At 38.8% G+C, this 24,243-nt stretch overlaps 1 long non-coding RNA gene across 3 annotated transcripts; it reads left to right on the top strand.

The window, feature by feature from the left end:
* Positions 1–364: 364 nt before the first annotated feature.
* LOC104098350 (uncharacterized) lies at positions 365–6,982 on the top strand. 3 transcript variants are annotated; one of them, XR_011408397.1, is made up of 4 exons: positions 394–655; positions 766–1,963; positions 5,530–5,596; positions 6,560–6,982. It is a non-coding gene; the product is annotated as an uncharacterized lncRNA (long non-coding RNA). The 3 variants fall into 3 exon arrangements; XR_011408396.1 differs by having other exon boundaries at positions 365–655; positions 766–5,596; XR_686750.4 differs by lacking the exon at positions 5,530–5,596 and having other exon boundaries at positions 395–655.
* Positions 6,983–24,243: the final 17,261 nt, after the last annotated feature.

Here is a 24,243-nt window from a genome sequence, read left to right as displayed (position 1 = left end):
TCCGATCGGCATAATTTTTTTGTGTTATTCAACAAGTGTTCTTCAAAATTAAAATTAAAATTTCAATCAAACCATCCTAAATTTACTCCAAATGATCTCAAATTCGAAACAAAACCCCTAAATACCAACACAAACGATCCCAATTTAGTCTAATACCAAACCAAGAAAACTCACTTTGTCTTCTTAATACTTTCTAAGGTTCAACTAAAAATTTAAGTACAAATTATCAACATTCAAAACATTTTAACAATAATAGATCATTAACTTATATTTTCTCTGCCAAAGAAGCATTTAAAGCTTCCACTATTGAAGGACTACGATGTTTTGGCGAAGAAGAAGTCTATTTTTGTAACAAAGTCAAAACTAGCGATAATATAATATTCAAAGACCATTCCCTTAGGGTCCAACCGGTGCAATTTTGTGCAGAATTTATGGATAAGCTGATTCCATCTGTCCTCATCTGGGACTGGACTTGCTATAAAAGAATCATATTAGGAGGCAAAGCGGAACAAGTTTAGTTAAATAAAGATGTCTGTCTACAAGAATGCTGCTACATGTGCTCTGTTAATTCTGGTTATCTTTGCACTGTGCATGAATTCGAGGTGTGGATATGGTGAAGCAACAAGAATCTTCTTAGACTTCTCTTCAGTTCCAGGTGTTGCATATCTTCCTTCTTCTTTTTACTCTTGATTTCTCCTTTTGTTTTTAGACTTCTTAAAGTATGTGTTTTAGACATTTGAATGTGTTGAAAATCGTAATTGGCAGTGACGGAAAGGTTGGGCGGCCTAGACAGCAGCCACCGCCGGAGCATCAGGGCATCGCCCGGAGGGAGCTATCCTGCCCCGGCAGCTAATGTAAACGACCATGTACATCACTAGCTACTGCTTGATGTCATAGTATGTTGGATTATCTATGTAACTGGATCAAGATTTAGGTGACCTCTATTTTGTTGTGGACTTCTCACTTATAATAAGAAGACTTTGTTTTGTCTGTGTTTAAGAGATTTTTCTATGAAAGCAATGAGAGTATATTTTACTTAGTTTGTATTCTTAATAACTACATCTTTTCCTGAATCTTTCCATGGAGGTCGAGTGAAAAAAAGTTACTTCCTTGACCTTTGAATCTTTGATGTGCCTAAAATTTAGACTTCATAAGATGAACACAAAAGGAAACGGTTGATAATTATAATAAAGAGAAGATAGAATCTTTGTTTCTACCTTTGAATCTTGCCCATGATTGCCATTCACATGAGTAAAATAATTGTAATTAGCCAAAAGGAGGTGTTTATGAAATGATCAGTTTCTATTTGGAGGAGTAGCTTTATACTAATATACACAACATTTAGATTTCTACAGCAGAGAGGACAACTAACACCTTTCTAACTCATGGTTGTTTGGCCAAAAATTTGGAGGAAATGCAAGTTTCACCCCCTTAGATGACAGTACCGCTGGGAATCAATGCATCCTTGATAACAGTAACAATCCCCCTCTTAATGAAGTATCCATCCGTCTCTCTAGCTGCTTCTTGAACATTGTCACTATTAATGATCTAACAATATAAAATTTTCATGTTAGGGAATCAAACATATTTAGCTCATTCGTGTTAGAATCTGGACTTGCGTTATTTGGTTATAGCCCGAAATGATAGTGACATGGCCCAAGTGGTGGATAAATAAAATGCCTAATATTAAGTATTATGTGTGTGGATAAGTGAGACTCAATAACAATTGACTTGTGATGGGTAGACACTCTTTATAAATAGAGGCCAACACCCTTTCCCTAGCTATTAGAATATTCTGCCTCTTGAATACGTGGTAAAGGTAGACATCCCATCGATCAAGTTCTCCGGGTTGTGAGAGCGCGTAGCTAGTGGATCGTGGAAGTTAGTATCAGGCTTAATCGCCGTTTGCTGTCGCTGCTGAATCGATGGAGTTGAACGGCTGCTGAATCGATGGAGTTGAACGGTACGCTTCCTTAAACTCTGACTCTAGATTGATTGCATAATTGTGTCTTAATCTCTGATATGACTGCGAATTAATTATCTTACGGTTGGTATGAGAGACCATAATTAGGGACTAACATCAATGAAATTAATCTTGAATTTCGAAATATATACCGTACTGCTTTCAACTTTCGAACAGCATTACAACACAATGAAATTTGGTTCACTATGCCGTTGTTTTGGGTGAACTTCACGTCGACGGGTAGAGATGTATCTGCTAATTTTGTAAAATGGTTTTTAATCTATTGTGATTGAAATTAGAGTCAAAAGGGTTAGAAAGAGATAAATAGGTGGCGGCGGCAAAAGTGGGTTTAACTACTGGATTGACAAGACCAAAGAATCTTTTCTTTCTCTTGGTTAATTATGGGATGAAACCAATAAGATAACATTAAAATTGAGAGGGATTCTGGCGGAATTATGTTTTGAAATTGGTCAACTCAATTTGAAAGACTTAATTAAAGTCCAAAGGGGTTTTTGTTTACAGTTGCTGCGGAAAGCATCATGCCTATTTCTCTTTATTTTTGTTTACACTTTATTAACCCACTTTGTCCCAAAATCGCTTCAATTGATCTTGCAATTGTTGAATGATGGCTGCTGCTTTTACTAGTTGGTTTGCATGTGGTTTAATTTTTCTAATTCAAGATTACGTTTGTCACTTGTATGTATGTCGAACGTAAAGGAGCCAATTTCATTTGTAGCCGTCCGGTGGAAACAAATATCATTCGCTAGCCATGAATTAAGCCATATAATTTATAGCCCCAAACAAATTATAATGACTGGCCTAAATTTGCTCAAATGCGGTAGATTTCTTAGTCCTTCAAGAAGTGTCCCCTCTAGTCTCCTGTTAACAAGAACTAATCTCTCAGAAATCTGTTAAATAGAAGACAATAAAAAACGGATGCATTTATCTGGAAACCTAAGATAAAAGAAATGCTAGTTAATCAGAAAATCAGGAAAACAAAGTCATTCATACAGGACTTAGAAGTTCATAAAGTTCACAAAGAATTCAGGAAGCTTTCCAGTAAAACGATTATCAGATACCAATCTGAAACATGACAAGGAACTCCAAGTTAGTAAAGCAAAGTTGAACATTTTTTTCTTGAAATATTATTGGACAATTTTGACTAGTGCAGAGGGCTAGAGACGAAGAGCGTAAATTTCATTCATTTTATACAAAAATATGGTAATGATGGCATATTGGATTTGACCAAACTTTACTCTTCAATTAATTTTGTATATACATCGTTGAAATATATACAAAATAGACTGTCACTATACAAAATAGAATGGCACTATATAAAAAATATACTAAATAGGCTGTCACTATACAATTTATATATAATAAACTGTCCATATATACAATATATACAAAATAAACTATCTAGGCAAGAGTGGGTTGCTCTAGTGGTAAGCACCCTCCACTTCCAACCAAGAGATTGTGAGTTCGAGCCACCCCAAGAGTAAGGTGGGAGTTCTTGGAGGGAGGGAGCTGAGGGTCTATCGGAAACAACCTCTCTACCCCAGGGTAGAGGTAAGGTCTGCGTACACAATACCCTCCCCAGACCCCACTAGTGGGATTATACTGGGTAAAAAAAATAAAAATAAAATAGACTATCACTATACAAAAAATATATAAAATATGTTGTCACTATACAAAAAATATACAAAATAGATATTTCGGGCTATTAGATGTAATATGTTTGAATCGGAGGGACATTTCGTGTCAATGGGAAAAAACATGGGCTATTAAAATTTTGAGGGGCTATAGAGGGTTATTTTCTCAACGTAAAGTGTTTGAAACTTCTGTTACGTACTTTGTTGATATGGTCAGAGAACGGATTTAAAATTGATATAAATAAAAAAAAAAGATTTATCAATGTTATTTTATCACATGTATTAACGTGTATAACTAAGAAACTGTGATTAATAAATAGGGTCACCAAAGTGGTCTATTTATTTGGAGTCACTGAAAAGTACTTAATATTATATACATGTGAGATTATTTAATACATGGATTGAGAATTATGATTAATAAATAGTTTCCACCAAAGTGGTCTGTTTATTTGAGTCATTAAAATATTCTCAATACACCATGTCTAAATTATCCTTTATAAGTGTACACTAGTGTTGGAGGTTTTCCTTTTGATACTAGTGACGCTGAATTAATTTATGTGTAACTACCCGACCGGTCATTTTGAATATTATAACCCTATTTCCTCATTTATTGCTCAATTTATGCCTTGCAATTGATTTATGACTTATCGGGTTAGTTGGTTCCGGTCCGAAAGGAATTCAGAATGAAATGAGACACTTAGTCTCATAATTGAAAAATTTAAGTTAGAAAAGTGGACCGGATATGAACCTATGTGTAAACGACCTCGCATTTGAATTTTGATGATTCCAATAGCTCCTTATGGTAATTTTGGACTTAAGAGCGTGTCCGAAAACCTTTTTGGAGGTCTGTAGAGGAATTAGGCTTGAAATGTCGAAAGTTAAATTTTTTAAAAGTTTGACCGGGGAGTTACCTTTTTGATATCGGGGTCAAAATCCGATTCTGAAAATTTTAATAGGTCTGTTATATCATTTATGACTGGTGTGCAAAATTTGAGATAAATCGGACGTGATTTGATAGGTTTCGGCGTTGTTTGTAGAAATGGAAAGTTTCAAAGTTCAATAGGCTTGAATTGGGGCGTAATTCATGGTTTTAGCATTGTTTGAGGTGATTTGAGGATTCGACTAAGTTCGTATGATGTTTTAGTACTTGTTAGTATATTTGGTTGAGGTCCCGAGGGCCTCAGGTGAGTTTCGGATGGTTAACGGATCAAAAATTGAACTACTACAGCTGCTGCAATTTCCTTATGTTGGAAATTTCTTCTGCCAGAATCGAGCCGAGAAAATCGAGGCCAAAATCGAGCCCAAAATCAAGGACGATCGAGCCTAAGATCGAGGGACACGATTGAAGGTAGGGTCGAGGATCAGGATCGAAGCCACGATCGAGCCCAGGGTCGAGGGCCACGATCGAAGGCAGGGTCGAAGACATGATCGAGGGCCAGGGTCGAGAGCCATAATCGAGGGTCAGAATCAAGGCCCAGAATAAAGAAGGGACTTCGTCCCATTCACTATTTTTGACAAATTGGAGCTTGAGGAGAGACGATTTTTGATAGATTTTCAAGAAAAACTTGAGGTAAGTCCCTTGTGATCATTTTTACTCCATAATATTGATTTATCATTGAATAATCCGATTAGATTACATGATTTTGAGGTGTAAATCGGAGATTGAAACTTAGAAATTTGGAAATAAGATTTGTAGATTTGAGGGTTGAGTTGAGGTCGGATTTTGGTAAAATTGGTATGGGTAGACTCGTGGTTGAATGGGCTTTCGGATTTTATAACTTTTGTCGAGTTCCGAGACATGGGCCCCATGGGCGATGTTTGAGCTAAAATTCAGATTTTTATGGAAAATTAGCATTTTCTTATGGAATTAATCCCAATAAATTTTATTGACTGAAACGAATTATTAATGGCTAGATTCGAGGCGTTTGGAGGCTAATTCACGAGGAAAGGACATTGCAGAATAAGAATTTCATGGCTTGAGGTAAGTAACATTTTTAAATCTGGTCTTGAGGGTATGAAACCCCGGATTTTTGTATCATGTGATTATTTCGGAGGTGACGCACATGCTAGGTAACGGGTGTGTGGGAGTGCACCGAAGGGATTGTGACTTGGCCCGTCCCGTGAAAAACTGTATAGTTGAATAATTTATTGTTAGCTATATGCTCTCTATGTGTTGAAGAAATTGACTGTAAATCATGTTAGAAATCATGCTTAGGCTATGTGATAGTACTGTTTGGAACCACAGAGGTCACGTACTTATTGAATTATTTGCTAATTTCTATCTTATGCTCAGTCATGATTTTACTTGCGTATCATACCTCAGTCTTTCTTGATATTTGTTGATGCATTATGTTATCTTTGTTTGGGTTGATCTTTGTGATTTCTAAGAGCCCTAGAGACTAGAGAGGTTAAGGACTGAGTAAGGACGAAGGCCTGTCGGTGAGGTAAGGATATTATGGCACGTGAGTTGTCCGTGCAGGATATTATAGCATGTGAGTTATCCGTGCAACACATGAGTTGTCCGTGCAGATTATGGCGCTTGGACTGTAGTAGCCCCTCCGGAGTCTGTACACCCCTAGTGAGCGCTGATACCCATTGAGTGTGAGTGCTGAGGGCTGAGAGCCGAGTGGTTGAGTTCTTCGAATGAGTTGAGTGATTGTTGCCTGAGAGGTTGTACTTGCTTTGCATTTGTTATTGCACTTGGTTGCTATCTGTCATTGTTGTGAAATCTCTAAAAGATTTTATATCCGGATTATATGAACTTGAACTGTATAAAAATTGATTTGACTTAAACTGCCAGATTTGAAATCATGTCTATTCTTTTGCTGGAATTACTGAAAGTGAACTATAACTGTGTAGCTCGTCATTATCTTCAGTTCCTTAGTTATTATTGTTACTTTCTGAGTTGGTTGTACTCATACTACACCATGTACTTTGTGTGCAGATCCAGATATTTTCGGATATAGCGGGTGCTAATCATTTCGCGTAGTTGATTTTCAGGAGAATTTGAGGTAGCTGCCGTGTTCCGCAGACCTTATCTCTCCTTCTCTATCTCCTTGTTTACTGTATTTGGTCTCAGACTATTATAGACCGTATTTTCCAGACTTATATTCATATTAGATGATCATGTACTCAGTGGCACCAGGTTTTGGGGAGTGTTCGTGTCAGTATCTATGGGATTTTGTATTGTATTAAATTATTATATTTTCAAACTTAAGAGAAATTATAGTTTATCGAGATTATCGGCTTGCCTAGTATCGAGATAGGCGCTATCACGACAGATTGAGATTTTGGGTCATGACATTATGAGATAAGACATTATATTTCAACCCAAAGGATAAATCTTAATATCTTGGATTCCCATATATATATATATATATATATATATATTTTTTTTTTTTTTAAAAAAGGATAAGGATAAGTTGTTGTAAGAGGAGGTTTTGTGTCTCTTATCTAAAGGAAGGACACAATGTATGCCTTGTACTCTTGGATAATAGGAGGAGGAGGTTTTGTATCTCTTTCCTAAAGGTAAGGATGCAATGAATGCCTTGAACTCCTTGATTTTTAAAAGGGGAGACAATTGCATCTTCGACCCAAATGAGGGGTGTAACGGATGTCTTTGACTCTTTTGATTTATATATTCTCGCCCATAATTTTATCTAATTTTTGTGTTGTTTCCTTATACAGCTGTTAACAACATGACTATTCAGTTGAGTTCCATTGAAACTCTAACTAGTAGTAACTACAAGAAGTGGAAATAGGATGTTGAAACAGTGTAAGGTCTGATGGATCTGAATTTTGCATTGACCGAACATAAATATCTTGAACCTATAACTACTTGCACTGCTGATGAAAAGGCTAAGTATGAGAAATGGATGAAAGCTAACAAATTGAGCCTTATGATCATGAAGAGGTCTATTCCTGATCAAATAAAAGGTGAAATTATTGTAGTTGGGCATGGGTCCTTCTTCTTATAGATCCTGCACTAATTCCCACTAAGGCCTCAGAAATAGAACAAACAAGTGCATTAAAGGCACCTATGGTTTTGTCTGGTCAGCATCGTCTGTGTCGTCATCCGTCCCATCATCAAAAGTTTGATGGGCGTTCATTTGTGCCTGTGGGCATTCATTGTTCGAATACGGCCGCCACAATGACGACATCCTGAAAGGGGCTTTCTCCCCCGATCGTTGTTGTAAGACGTAACACTATTGCTGCCTAAGGAAGGAGTCTTAGATTTGGTTGCACTCCGATATCCTCCGCTTCTGCTAGGGCAACCATTGCTAGGCTGACCGCCTTTGTATCCTCCTCGGATAGGCGGTTGAGGCATATCCTTCCGAGCTTCAACTCGGTAGTCTCCAAGGCATTCCGTTGTCTGGATAACCTTGGGTAAAGTATATACCCTTTTGTCTTTGCAGCTCCATATGGACATAAGGTTTCTAACCTTCTAGGAATGTGACGAGTTTGTCTTTGTCCCCCATATCCCATATGTTCAGCATGGGTGCAGAGAATTCCCGCACATAATCCCAGACTGACTTGGTCTGGCAGAGCTCCTAGAGCTTTCTCCGCGCATTGTACTCGACCTTTTTGGGGTAAAACTGTAGGCGTATGGCTGCCTTCAGGTCTCCCCATGTCAAAACAGTATCTTCACCGGCCCTGATGGCTTTGTATTTACTCTGCGAAAAGAGTTTAGCATCACCTTGAAGATACATGGCATCAATTGCTACCTTTTTTGCTTCTTCTTACTCCCCAACAACATCAAAGTATTGTTTGATGTCAAATATGAAGTTCTCTATTTTCTTGGAATTCCAAGCCCCATTATAGGGCTTTGGTTCAGGAATCTTCAGCTTTTGTAGGCCTTGTAACGCAGCGTTGACAATATTGAGCTGGCCCGTCAAGTTGTCTATGGCTTGCTGCATGGCAGTCACCCTGTCTGCCTCTAGTGCACTATAGGCTAAATCCTCGGTTCGCTCCAGTTGGAGCCCCTCAAATTTACTGAAAATTTTGGTTGCCTCTACGGCTGCCGTTTGTCGATCTCCTTCATAGTCACAGCTGATGTTTGCTATGTCTCCTTCGGCCTGCCACATCCTGCGGTCCAGGTCATCCAACCATTGCACTAGACTAGTTTTTAGACCAGGCACTGTACTCACGATGGGTTGTAACACGTTAACTGTCTCTTCGAGGACCGTAATGAGGTCCCCATGATTCACCATGGTTAGAGATGGTGTCAATAGCAATGTGTTTCCTCGTCCACTGTCGAGCCTAGGCTTTTATACCAACTGTTATACGGTGCCTTCTTGAGATTTTTTGGAAGGGCGACGTAAGGTTAAGCAACCATTATTCGTGTGGTTACTATGCGTTAATTGATACACTAGACGAGACTGTTAGTATTGTACGGGAAAACCAATGTCAAGAGCAATTGAGAGAACATAAAAGAGAATGAGAATGAAAGAAATCTTGATTGCATTAGTGAAAGCTATTACAGAAAGGCAACACGGTGTCAAGGGGGAGAGACACCAATACGGAGAATTATTTGCTTTCTTGAAAGTTTGACTACTTTATCCCCCCTAATAATGCTTACAAAAAATAAACCAAAGTTACAGGACATGACATAACTAAGATAAAGAGACATAATGAAAATGCAGGAAGTAAAACTACTCTATATTTACAATAAAAAGGACTTAGATTCCTATAAGGTAGAAGCAATTCTGTTGGCGGCAACATAGACACATGCACGCTTGTCACTTGGCGCGGCCAAGACCACAGGGTTGTCCATGGCGCTAGGCGTTGAGAGACCTGCCAGGACGCCATGGGGTGCGTCCAAGGAATCATGGGGCATGGCTGGAAAGCCGCCCATGACAATACAAACGATATATAATGATATAATTGTACGCAAGTTGTATATTTTGACTGGATTGTATACAGTAAACTTTTGTACGTAAGTTGCATGCAAGTTCTATATTTTGATGGGATTGTATACAACAAAAAATCTATATGCAAGTTGTGTATTTCAACCGATTATATATATTTTATAAAAAAAATTGCTACTTTTTGAAACCCTAAAAATTTAGTAAAAGTGGATAAACACTGTCCTATTTTTGTATATATATACTAGAACTGTCCGTATTTTGCATACTCAAAGGACCTTTTATGTTACTTGGAACATTTGAGGAACAAAGTTGAACAAGCACCTAAACTTACGGGACAATTTTGGTCATTTTTCTTGATGCCCATACTTGTGTTACGAGCTAAATTAAATGAACAACTTTAAGCTAGTGAAGTAACACGCATCATATTAATATCATTGCAACAGAGAACATATACTCTTAAAGCAGTCAAAATGGAATTGGCTCGTGAGGCCAACCCAACCCAGCCCACTATTTGAGTAGGGTTGGACTAGGATTGTTTGAACCTATTTAAAATTGAGGCTTATAAGCCCGGCCCAAGTCAACCTACTGGCCCTTGAGGCTTGACAGAGGCTGGGCCTGGGCCGACTCGTGGGCCAAAAATTAATGAACTATTAAATATTTAAAAAAAAATAAAAACTAAAAAAACTATTAACTATAATCTCAATTCCCCAACCCTAGATTGCTCATTTACCCTTCCATACCAACTAGAATTTAGATTTTTGATATGCATGTAATATGACAAAATTAGTTTTTCTTTTGCTTAATTAATAACGAACTCAAAAAGTTTTAGGTGGTCAATAATAATATTTTTTCAAAAGAAAATATTACTTTAAGCGGCCAATGATAAGTTTGGATTACTTTAATATATTATTAATATTTAAACAACTCTTCTGTATAGAAAAAGATCAATTTTAAATACATTACAAAAAAAATTGACCACTAGCAAATTTCAGAAATTTTAAAATTTTTATGGATTATAATGATGAAATCAGCAAATTATGTTAATCCTAAATTAAAAAACCTCGGCATATAAACTTATTGAAGCAATCTCTGAATCTAAGGAAAATGAATGTAACTTTAAAAAAGAAGAGCTAGAGATATAGAGAATTTGCATTTCAATTACGAGATTCCTCGTCAAATATTAAGCTTTTTGTACGCTCTATGCAAACAGAAGTTATTTATATGATTAATCGATTATGTCACGAAAAAAATATTTAATGATTTAAAGAAAATTATTTTTCTAAAAAAAGTTGAAGGGCCGGGCTGCCCTAACCCGCGACCCTCTTAGGGCTGGGTTGGGCTGGTCATTCTAAGGCCCATTCATAGGGCGGGCCAGCCTGTCCTAACCCACCAAATTTAAAAGCCCACAAGGCTTGGGCTGAGCTGGGCTGGCCTAGCCTATTTTGACAGCTCTATATACTCTGAACTAATTCATAAATTTGCCAAAAATATGTTCTAGTTCAAGTTCGAACCTCCGACCTCTTAAAAAAAAATCAATAAGCTAACCAGCATGTCAGACGAGAAGACATGTCAAATGGTGTCATTTTATATTTATTATTCGTTTTGACACAATATAATTACTTATGCTTAGTAAACGTTTCCGATGAAGCGGTGTCGCGGGACACCATTTCGTCCAAGGTATGTCTGCTCCTATTTATTGGATAGAACTGCCATAATGATTGATGTGTATCACATCAGCGGAATGATTCTCCAACCGAAAAGCCCTCATATTTATCAAAAGAAAAAGAGGCATGAAGGCAAAGGCGGATGCAATGTGATACATACAATGTTCATCTAAATTCAGTGTTTTTGATAGGGAGTCTAACATTATGTGTAAAACTTCACTAAAATTATAAGAAATTATATATATGAGCCCATAACTTTAAAAATACAACAAGTTCAATACTAAGAACCTTAGAGATTGAACCACATAGAACTTAAATCCTGAATTCGCCTCTGCATGAAAGAATAGACAGTGGTGTAACTACGTGACAGTTGGCAACAAGGGTGATCAAGCGAACACCCTTCGCTAAAAACTTATATTGTGTATATATATCAAATACAAGTGTATATAATTTTTTATTATTTTTTGAACGACCTTAATACAATTGAGACAAGTAGCTTAGTGGGTGTGGGTGTTCAACGTGTAGTGAAGTTCACAAGTACGAATCCCTGGGTTAATTTTTTATCTGCCTATTTGTTCTTCGAAACTAAACGGTAACCATATTAGTCTATTTGACTCTCTTTTTTAATCCAAAAACTTCTTAATAAATAACTCTTAAAATTTGTGTAATAACAAATAACTTATCTTAAAAGTAATTTATTATTTAAAAGCCGTTTAAAATTCTTTATAATTAAAAGTCAAACACTATAGAAATTTATTTAACAAAATGATCTCTTACAAAGGTTCTCGACCTTCTCTTCCCTTTAGCTCTATACTCTTTTCTTAGTAGATTTTCTTTTGGCAAAATACATTGGCAACCTCTTATAGTTGTTTGCACTTTTCACTTAAATACTCCATATTAAGTCCATTCCATTTGATCGCTCTAACATCATCTTAAATATGTCATTTAGACACAACTCGATGATGTTGCATAGTGCGTGAAGAAATTTAATTTTTCTTTTTTATATTTTTTTCTCTTTCTTTTTCCTCCTAGTCACCACCATCCTCTAACTCCCTCCACTAGTCTCACCATCCACCTTAATCGGTGCACCCATTCATCGAAAAAAGTATTGACTTCATTAAAATTTGAACACCTTTAATGAGATTTCAATGCTACTAAGAACATGAAAACCAACACCAGCAACTCCAAAGACTCAGATCATCTTACCACCATTTTCGTACACTTCAAAAACAAATATTGATCTTAGCCTGAATTATAACTTTCTACCAAAAAAGGGGAAGAATTTTCATATCTCAAACATAACGAGTGTCTACACGAACTCAAACTCATTTCTCATCATTTTGTTAGATAAAAAAATACTAAGCATACTTACGGATCATAGAGAAATTGATATAGGGTTACAAGATGATGCAAATCAAGCTAATGCACCAAGGCTGTAGAAATTTATGCAAACCCTTGAAATGGAAACCCTAGCATAGTTCAAAAAATTTTCATCTTGAAATCAAGTATTTTCTATAATCAAACTAGAATTAGGACATGCATCTAGTTTACAAAGGAGCAAAAGATAATTCTATTAAACCAACCATCATAGCCAAAACGACATAGTATTTTTAAAATTAAATGGGGCAAAGGTCTACTAGAAGTACTTTCGAAGCAAATCTGTTGCGGAATGACATTGCTCTAGGTTCTCGACCAGAAGTGCAAAAATTACATCCCTCAAAACTCCTAATCCATAGTCTTCTGGCAATTTCCTGCTTTTCTTCAAATTCTTGAGTTTATTGACCCTTTTCTGAATCTGTTTTCATCAAGAATGAAATCTTAAATAGCAACAGCCCTAAGGCATATATATTTGCCTTTGTGGTAACTGATAGAGGGTTGCTAAACAACTTCAGAACTTGGTACATTTCATTATCAAGTATTGTGCTTCGAACATCAATCTTGTCATCTCCACTCAATCAAGCTGAATCAAAATAATAAAAAAGAAAGTTCAAACAAAGCATTTTAAAAATACTATCAAAGAAATAACAAAGAAATTAAAAAGAATAACCAACTCACCCAAGCCAAAATCACCGATCTTGGCTTGATCATGTGTATCCATGAAGACATTATCTCCAGATATGTCTCCATGGATCACTCCACTTTCATGGATAAATCTTAAGCCCTTCAGCAGTCACCAGCTCACCCAAGCCATAATCACCGACTCACCCAAGCCATAATCACCGATCTTGGCTTGATCATTTGTATCCATGAAGACATTATCTCCAGATATGTCTCCATGGATCACTCCACTTTCATGGATAAATGTTAAGCCCTTCAGCAGTCACCAGCTCACCCAAGCCATAATCACCGATCTTGGCTTGATCATGTGTATCCATGAAGATATTATCTCCACATATGTCTCTATGGATCACTCCACTTTCATGGATAAATGTAATGCCCTTCAGCAGCCCCTGCACAAAACCATCTCTGTCTCAAATGCCTTTTTTTTTTGTAGCTTGGCATGTATGATGCTAAAAGTAATAGATAGAAAAAAAAAAATGAGAAACAACTTTTAGCTTAAAAAATAGTTTGAAACTAGTTTAACTTAACTTTACAAACCTTGGACAAAACTTCATTGCAAAAAAAAAAAGGGTCTTTTGTTGCATCAGCTACCATCTCTTTGTGAAGATCAACATCGAGGACTCCATCTTCTATCCAACACTAAAAATGAGAAAAAAAGTTAATTGTGGCGATCCAAAAAGTTACTTACACCAAATATTCTAGAAAGAAACTAAACCTAACAATCACTTGCAAATTCTATTTCAAGGGTTATGTGTTTATAATTTGTTGTAGTACAAGAATTCTTCTTTTTCTTATATCATACCCTTCTCTCTTTCATGAAATTTCCTTTGCATTTTGGTTTCTTTCTCTTCTTTCTCTCTTTTTTTCTTTTTCATCTTTTTCTTATACAAAGATGATATTTGCTGCATAATAAGAAGGATTATTATAGAGTAAAATACTAAAATTCGAATAAAAGTCAATCATTTTCACTCTTATTTTGACGCTATCATTATGTAATGCACAAAACACCATGTTGTTCAAATTTGTTTTTAGCCTTTCAAAGCTACAAGAACAATATGTAAGTTATTGTTCTTCCAAATCATTTCTAACCTTAATTTAAAAAATTCTTCTGTGACAAATAATCCTCATATTTCATTAGTCTCTATCTATTCTTTACGTAGTTCAAACATATATGTAGAGAAATACTATTTAAATAGTGTAGCATTGATTTAAAATTCCCTCGTCTTTAAAATATATAAGTAAGCCGACTTGGCTTTGAATTGAGACTTGTGGTAAAAGTTGACTTATGTAGCTTATTTATCTCATTCTTGAGGTTGTTATGTTTAGTGGTTGTGGATATAGCTATTTTAGTTGTTAACAATATAGAGTTCGTCGAGTGGATAAGCCCATAAGATGCCAGTCTCAGATAATGGGTCATAACGTATATCTATATAGATAGAAAAAGATAGATGTACATTACCTGATAATAACATACACCCTAGGATGCTGCACAACTACAAATATTTTCACCTTCATATGAAGAACAAATATTTTTAGTTTGAATCATACAATAAAGTTATCTGATGCTAAATAAATAATTTTACCTTAATTTCTGCTCAAGTTGTTGATCATTGAAAGGTATCTTCACAGCATCCAAAGACTCGTCAAGTTTATGCTTGCATTTATAAACAACTCGTCAATGCTCCCCATTGTGATTCAGTGTTCAAATAAGGAAGTTAGATGTATTTCGACTAAGTAATGAATATATCGTTTAATGATTCAATAGATTCTACGTACTATTATTTGATATGTTAATTCAACAATTCAATGGCAACCCAAGCATTCAAATGTGAGCATAGAAGTCTCAATGGAGATTTACATAATATTTTAAGGATCTTTTTCAATTTTTGTTATATAAGTAATACCTATACATTATAATTTGATGGTTTCACATGTAGGACCAATATACAGTATCATTTAAGGAGTCTCATATCTTAGATTATTTACATACATTTATGATATATAACATTAGATTTGTTTTTACAAATCATATATAAAACCACATAACTATATAGCAAAAATATATTTTGTTGTGATATATTTTAAATGTCACGATCCAATTTCTCCTATAAGCCGTGATAGAACCTAACGTCCCGCTAGACAAGCCTATGATGAATTTACTACATTATTTCTTCCTTTAAATAATTTTCCAGTAATTAATTCCCATTTGTTTAGAAATTTGAGAAATAGAGAGTCGAATGATTAAAATGAAAACATCAAAATACACGCATAAAAATGTAAATAACCCCCAAACCATAAATTCTAATAGAGTGCATGCGAAGATCTGGTGTCACAAGTGTATGAGCAACTGCAACGACCCGGACGGTCGTTTTGAGTATTACAACCCCGTTTTCCTATTTACTGCTCGATTTATACTTTACAGATGTTATGTGACTCGCCGGGGTGATTGGTTCGGGTTCGGTGAGGTTTTGGAATGAATTAGAATACTTAGTTCCAAGGTTTAACGCTTAGGCTAAAATAGTGACCGGATGTCGATTTATGTGTAAACGACCCGGGAATAGAGTTTTGATGATTCCAATAGCTCCGTATGGTGATTTTGGACTTAGGAGCATATCCGGAAAATTATTTGGAAGTCCGTAGTTAAATTAGGCTTGAAATTGCTAAAATAGAAATTTAAGTTTGAAGTTTGACTGAGGAGTTGACTTTTTGATATCGGGGCCGGAATCCGATTCTGAAAATTGATACCACCTCCATTATGTCATATATGACTTGTGTGCAAAATTTGAGGTCAATCGGACTTGATTTGCTAGGTTTCGACATCGAATGTAGAATGTTCCGACGTCGTTTCTTCGAGAATAAGTGGTATTACATTAAGCAAATGAGCTCAAAATTCAGATTTGATTGAAGCATTAGATCCGTATTAAAATTTTGGAGCCATATCAAAAAGAATCGTCGAATTCGGACATCGTATGAGAGAGTTATGCCCATTTCCGTGTCGGGAACGATTTTCCGTCGCCGCCAGCGCCTAGGGTAGCTAGCCCTGGCTCTGAAAAGTTTTGGGATACTGGAAATTGCGCCACAGCCAGCACCCCCACGCTACCTGTGGCGCTCAAAAATGTCATAGGCTCTATAAACGGGTCTTTTGGCCAGTATTGACATAAAAATAGCTGAGGAGCTCGGTTTGGGCGATTTTTAGAGGCAAACTTCACAAATTGGACTGGGGTAAGTGATCTTAACTTGATTTGGTCCGTTATTCATGAATCTAACATTATTTCCAGCACTTATTTCATGATTTGGGGGATTAGAATAGAAATATTTCAAAAATTAATTTGAGGGTTTGAACGTCGAATCGGAGTCGTAATTTAGAAAATTTTGTATGGTTGGACTCGTGGTTGAATGGACGTTCATATTTCGTAACTTTTGTTGGGTTTCAAGATGTGGGCCCCACTGTTAATTTTTGAGTTAATTTCGGATTTATTTGTGAAATTTATTATTTTCATATGGAATTGATTCCTACACCTCGTGTTGATTGTATCGAATTATTTTGACTAAGATTCGAGGCGTTTGGAGGCCGAATCGCGAGTAAAAGACTTATTGGAATAAAGAATTTCCCGGATTGAGGTAAGTAACAGCTCTAAATTTGGTCATGAGGGTATAAAACCCGGAATTCTGTGATATGTGATTGATTTTGAGGTGACGCACATGCTAGGTGACGGGCGTGTGGGCGTGCACCGTTGGAATTGTGACTTGGTCAATTCCATGGATCTGTGTTGCTGAATAAATTGTTGCTACTCGTACATTTTTTCACGTATTAGGGAAATTGAACTATAAATCATGTTTAAACCATGTGTTGACACTGTTGGGACCCACAGAGGTAGTGTACATGTTGAATTATCTGTTAAATTACTATTTTGTACTCAGTCATGGTTTTACTTTCTTATTACATCTCAATCTCTCTTGTTCATTATTGATGCATTATATCATTGTTGTTGGGCTGCTCATCATGATTTCTGAGAGCTCGAGAGACTGGAGAGGTTGATGACTGAGTGAGGCCGAGGGCCTAATTGTGAGAATATTTATGGGATCGGGCTGCACGCCGCAACATGTTTTTATTGATTTATTGGCTTGTTGTAGCGCTTGGGCTGAAAGAGCCCCTCCGGAGTCTGTACACAATCCCAGTGAGCGCAGGTACCTACTGAGTGCGAGTGTCGAGTGTGAGTGCCTAGTGCGAGTGCCTAGTGCGAGTGCTGAGTGACTGTGAGGAAAGAGTGACTGTGAGGTTGGAGTGAATGGGATGACTGAGTGACTGTTACTCTGAGAGGATGCATTGATTTCATTATTTGCTGCATTTCAGTTGTCATATATCACTATTTTGGAAATTTTGGAAAAAAAAAATATTATTTTCTGTTTCGGTCAAACTTGATATGAAATTTCAGTGAAATCTTAAATGTTGAACTTGAGAGCATGCCTACTATTTTATATTGGAAAGTACTGTATTTGGACTTAGCTGAGAAGCTCGTCACTACTTTTAGTTCTTTATTTATTATTGTTACTTACTGAGTTGGTTGTACTCATACTACACCCTGCACTTCGTGTACAGATCCAGGTGATCCTGGATACAATGGGTGTTGATTCTCTCGCACAGTTGATTTTTCGAAGATTCAGAGGCAGCTGCCGTGTTTCGCAGACCTTGTCTCTCCTTCCCTATCTCTTGTTTACTGTATTTGGTCTTAAACTATTATAGACCGTGTTTTCTATGCTTGTAATGTATAGATGCTCATGTACTTAGTGACACCAGGTTTTGGGAATGTTTGTATCAGAATTTGCTAGATTTTTGGTATTGTATTAAACATTTTGTTTTCAAACTTAAAGGAAATCGTGGGTTATTGATTATGTCAGCTTGCCTAATACTGAGATAGGCGCCATCACGACAGGTTAGGATTTTGGGTCGTGACAAGTTGGTATTAGAGCCTAGGTTAAATAGGTCTCACGAGTCATAAGCAGGTTTAGTAGAGTCTTGCGGATCGGTACAGAGACGTCTGTACTTATCTTCGAGAGGCTGCCGAACCCTTAGAAAAATTTCACTTTCTTGTATTCTATCGTGCGAACTTGTTGATTCCGGAAAACTAAAATTCTAATTATTCTATTCTCTCACTGATGGTGAGAACACGTACTACCGGATCAGACGATCAGCCACTAGTGCCAACAATTAGGGCCGTGGTAGAGGCCAGGGCCGAGGTAGAGGTCGAGGTGTCGCTCGTACAGCAGTTGGAGCAGCACCTGTAGCACCACCAGTTGCTCCAGCTCAAGAGAAGATTCCAAATGTAGTTGAGTCGGCGGGACCCGCTCATGCACCAGCTGTGCCCATTAAGATTCGAGGCCTACAGGAGGCTTTGGCTCAGATGTTGACAATTTGCACTGGCCTTGCTTAGGTGGTTTCGGCTCAGGCCGCACCCACCACTTCTCAGGCTGGGGGAGGTACTCATACCCCTGTTGCCCGTACTCCAGAGCAGGTAGTACATGGACTTCAGATACCTGGGGCACTACCAGCCAGCCGACTGCAGCTGTTTAGGCCCCGGTAGTCCCCATTATGGTAGATGATGAGAAGAGGAGACTTGAGAGATTTGGGAGGCTTCGACCTCCATCATTTAGCGGTGCTGAGTTAGAGGATGCTCAGGGTTTCCTCGATAAGTGCTAGCGGATGCTTCAGACAGTAGGTATTCTGGAGACCAGTGGGGTCTCGTTCACTACTTTTTAGTTTTCTAGGGCTGCCTTCAGATCGTGGGAGGCTTATGAGAGATGCAGGCCAGTTGGTGCAGCACCACTTACATGGCAGGAATTCTCCGTTCTCTTTTTGGAGAAGTTCGTGCCACAGTCTCGCAGAGAGGAGCTGCGCAGACAGTTTGAGCAGTTACGTCACGATGGCATATCTGTGACGTAGTACGAGATGAGATTTTCTGAGTCAGCTCGTCACGCATTTTGGTTGTTTCCCACTGATAGGGAGAGGATTAGTAGGTTCATTGATGGCCTTACATATCAGTTGCGGTTACTTATGACTCGGGAGAGGGTATCAGGTGCTACTTTTGATGAGGTAGTTGACATTGCTCGGCAGATAGAGATGGTCCGTAGCCAAGAGCATGGAGAGAGGGAGGCTAAGAGGCCTTGTGGACTAGGTGATTTCAGCGGTGTTCCTTCAGGGGGTCAGTTTTACCGCGGTAGAGGTCGTCCTTGCAGACACGCTCAGACGGGTCATCCAGTTCACCGTGGTGCATCATCCAGCCATAGTTCATACAGTTCTCATCAGGATCATCCATCTCTCGGTGCCCTTCCAGCCCAGAGTTCATCGCGTGCCCCTTCAGTTCAGGGTTCATTTGCACCGGGTGCCTCTAGCAGTTATTTTGGTTCTCGGGGTTCGATTCAGTCAGCACTACCACCAGTACCGGGGAGCTGCTTTGAGTGCGATGAATTTGGACATATGTGGAGACAGTGTCCTCGTCACCCGGGAGGTCCAGTGCAGCAGAGGAGTCAGACTACGACTTCAGCACCAGTTACTTCGCCATCCGCCCAGCTAGCTCGGGGTGGGGGTCAAGCAGCTAGGGGTCGCCCAAGAGGGGGAGGCCGATCAGGTGGCAGTCAGGCCCGATTCTATGCTTTTCCTGCTAGACCAGATGCTGTTGCTTCAGATGCAGTGATCACAGGTATTGTCTCAGTGTGCCACAGGGAGGCATCTATATTATTTGACCCTGGTTCTACTTATTCGTATGTATTATCGTACTTTACTCATTATCTAGATATGCCCCGTGAGTCCTTAGTTTCACCTGTTCGTGTATCTACACCGGCTATTATTGTGGACCGTGTGTATCAGTCGTGTGTGGTAACTATTGGGGGACTAGAGACTAGAGTTGATCTCGTATTGCTTAGTATGGTTGATTTCGATGTAATTCTGGGTATGGATTGGTTGTCTCCATGTCATGCTATTCTGGATTGTCACGCAAAAATCGTGACGTTGGCAATGCCGGGGTTGCCAAAGGTCGAATGGAGAAGGTCTCTAGATTATGTTCCCAGCAGAGTAATTTCTTATTTGAAGGCCCAACGTATGGTGGGGAAGGGGTGTTTGTCATATTTGGCCTTTGTGAGAGATGTTGATGCAGATACTCCTACACTTGATTCAGTACCGGTAGTGCTAGATTTTTCGGATGTATTTCCTGCAGACCTGCCGGGTATGCCACCCGACAGGAATATTAATTTCAGTATTGACTTGGTGTCGGACACATAACCCATTTCTATTCCTCCGTATCGTATGGCACCAGCTGAACTGAAAGAATTGAAAGAGCAACTTCAGGAACTCCTTGAAAAGGGGTTTATTAGGCCTAATGTGTCACCTTGGGGTGCACCGATTCTGTTTGTGAAAAAGAAAGATGGTACTATGCGGATGTGCATCGATTACATGCAGTTTAACAAAGTTACAATTATGAATAATTTGCCGCGTATTGATGACTTATTTGACCAGTTTCAGGGAGCGAGGGTGTTCTTCAAAATTGATTTGAGATTGGGGTATCACCAGTTGAAAATTAGGGATTCGGATATTCTAAAGACGGCATTCAGGACTCGTTATGGTCACTACGAATTTCTTGTAATGTCTTTTGGGTTGACCAACGCCCCAGCAACATTTATGCACTTGATGAATAGTGTATTCCAGCCGCATCTTAACTCATTTGTTGTGGTATTTATTGATGATATCCTGGTGTACTCACTTAGCTAGGAGGAACATGCACAACACTTGAGTATTGTGCTACAGAGGCTGAGGGAAGAGAAACTTTATGCCAAATTCTCTAAGTGTGAGTTCTGGCTTAGTTCGGTGGCATTCTTGGGACACATAGTGTCCAGTGAAGGAATTAAGGTAGATCCGGAAAAGATAGAAGCAGTTCAGAGTTGGCTCAGGCCATCTTCAGTTACCGAGATTTAGAGTTTTCTCGGCTTGGACGGTTATTATCGTCGCTTCGTGGAGTGTTTCTCATATATTGCATCGCCTATGACTAAATTGACCCAGAAAGGTGCTCCGTTTAGGTGGTCGGATGAATGTGAAGAGAGCTTTCAGAAGCTCAAGACAGCTTTAACTACAGCTCTAGTATTGGTGTTGCCTACAGGTTCAGGGTCTTATACTGTGTATTCTGACGCATCGCGCATTGGTCTCGGTGCAGTACTGATGCAAGACGATAGGGTGATTTCCTATGCGTCCAGACAGTTAAAGGTACATGAGAAGAATTATCTAGTCCACGACCTTGAGTTAGAAGCTATTGTTCATGCCTTGAAAATTTGGCGACATTACTTGTACGGTGTCCATTGTGAGGTTTATACTGATCACCAGAGTCTACAACATCTATTTAAACAGAAGGATCTTAATTTGCAGCAGCGAAGGTGGTTAGAGTTGCTTAAGGATTATGATATCACCATTCTCTATCATCCCGGAAAGGCCAATGTGGTGGCCGATGCCTTGAGTCGTAAGGCGGATAGTTTGGGCAGCTTAGCATACTTACCGGTAGCAGAGAGGCCTTTAGCCTTGGATGTTCAGGCCTTGGCCAACCAGTTTGTTAGATTGGATGTTTCCGAGCTGAATCGAGTTTTGGCTTGTGTGGTTTCTCGGTCTTCTTTATATGATCGCATCAGAAAGTGCCAGTATGATGATCCCCATCTACTTGTCCTTAAGGACACGGTTCAGCACGATGATGCCAAGGAAGTCACTATTGGAGATGACGGTGTATTACAGATGCAGGGCAGGCTATGTGTGCCTAATATAGATGGTTTGCGTGAGTTGATTCTCCAGGAAGCTCATAGTTCGCGGTACTCCATTCATCCAGGTGCCGCGAAGATGTATCAAGATTTGAGGCAGAACTATTGGTGGAGGCAAATAAAGAAAGATATAGCTGGGTTTGTAGCTCGGTATTTAAATTGTCAACAGGTGAAATACGAGTATTAGAGATCGGGAGGATTACTTCAGAGACTTGAAATTCCAGAGTGGAAGTGGGAGCGTATTACCATGGACTTCGTAGTTAGGCTTCCACGGACTTTGAGGAAGTTTGATGCTGTTTGAGTGATTGTGGATCGATTGACCAAGTCCGCACATTTTATTCCAGTTGGTACTACTTATTCTTCGGAGCGGTTGGCTGAGATTTATACCCGCGAGATTGTTCGCCTACACGTTGTGCCAGTGTCCATCATTTCAGATCGGGGTACACAGTTTACATCACAGTTTTGGAGGGCAGTACAGTGAGAATTAGGTACACAGGTTCAACTGAGTACAACATTTCACCCTCAGACGGATGGGCAGTCTGAGCGCACTATTCAGATATTGGAGGATATGCTACGCGCTTGTGTCATTGATTTTGGGGGTTCTTGGAATCAATTTCTGCCACTTGCAGAGTTTGCTTACAATAACAGCTACCAATTGAGCATTCAGATGGCTCCGTATGAGGCTTTATATGGGAGACAGTGTCGGTCTCCGGTGGGTTGGTTTGAGCCGGGTGAGGCTAGGCTATTAGGTACTGATTTAGTTTAGGATGCCTTGGAAAAGGTTAAATTGATTCAGGAACGACTTCGCATGGCACAGTCTAGACAGAAGTGTTATGCCGACCGAAAGGTTCGCGATGTTGCTTACATGGTAGGAGAGAAGGTACTACTCCGAGTTTCGCTTATGAAAGGTGTTATGAGATTCAGGAAGAAGGGAAAGTTGAATCCTAGGTATATTGGACCTTTTGAAATACTTAAGAAGGTTGGAGAGGTGGCTTATGAACTTGCTTTGCCACCTAGTCTATCGGGTGTACATCCAGTGTTTCATGTATCTATGCTCCGGAAGTATATCGGAGATTCGACTCATGTTTTGGATTTCAGCACGGTTCAGCTGGATGGTAATTTGGCTTATGATGTGGATCTGGTGGCCATCTTGGACCGACAGGTTTGAAAGTTGAGATCAAAGAGCATAGCTTCAGTGAAAGTGCAGTGGAGAGGTCAGCCAGTTGGAGAAGCTACTTGGGAGACAGAGTGGGACATACGGAGCAAATATCCACACCTATTTGAGACTCCAGGTATAATTCTAAACTCATTCTTAAGAGGGGAGAATGTAACGACCCAGTCAGTCATTTTGAGTATTACAACCCATTTTCCCCATTTACTGCTCGATTTATACTTTATAGATGTTATGTGACTCGCCGGGGTTATTGGTTCGGGTCCGGTGAGGTTTTGAAATGAATTGGAATACTTAGTTCCAAAGTTTAAAGCTTAGGCTAAAATAGTGACCGGATGTCGACTTATGTGTAAATGACCCCGGAATAGAGTTTTGATGATTCTAATAGCTCCGTATGGTGATTTTGGACTTAGGAGCGTGTCCGGAAAATTATTTGAAAGTCCGTAGTTAAATTAGGCTTGAAATGGCTAAAATAGAAATTTAAGTTGGAAGTTTGACCGGGGAGTTGACTTTTTGATATCGGGGCCGGAATCTAATTCTGAAAATTGAAAGACCTCCATTATGTCATTTATGACTTGTGTGCAAAAATTGAGGTCAATCGGACTTGATTTGCTAGGTTTCGGCATCAAATGTAGAATGTTCCGACGTCGTTTCTTCGAGAATAAGTGATATCACATTAAGCAAATGAGCTCCAAATTCATATTTTATTGAAGCATTAGATCCGTATTGAAATTTCGGAACCATACCAAAAAGAATCGTCGAATTCGGACATCGATGAGAGAGTTATGCCCATTTCCGTATCGGAAATGATTTTCCGTCGCCGCCAGCGCCCAGGGTAGCGTGGGGCTTTAGCCCTGGCGCTGAAAATTTTTGGGATACTGGAAATTTAACCACAGGCAGTGCCCCACGCTACCTGTGGCATTTGAAAATGTCAGAGGCTCTATAAACAGGTCTTTTGGCCATTTTTGTCATAAAAATAGTTGGGGAGCTCGGTTTGGGTGATTTTCAGAGGCAAACTTCACAAATTGGATTGGGGTAAGTGATCTTAACTTGATTTGGTCCGTTATTCATGAAT

The sequence above is a fragment of the Nicotiana tomentosiformis genome, chromosome 6, assembly GCF_000390325.3.
Source record: "Nicotiana tomentosiformis chromosome 6, ASM39032v3, whole genome shotgun sequence".
Taxonomy (NCBI): domain Eukaryota; kingdom Viridiplantae; phylum Streptophyta; class Magnoliopsida; order Solanales; family Solanaceae; genus Nicotiana; species Nicotiana tomentosiformis.
This window is presented reverse-complemented; position numbering and strand designations above follow the sequence as displayed.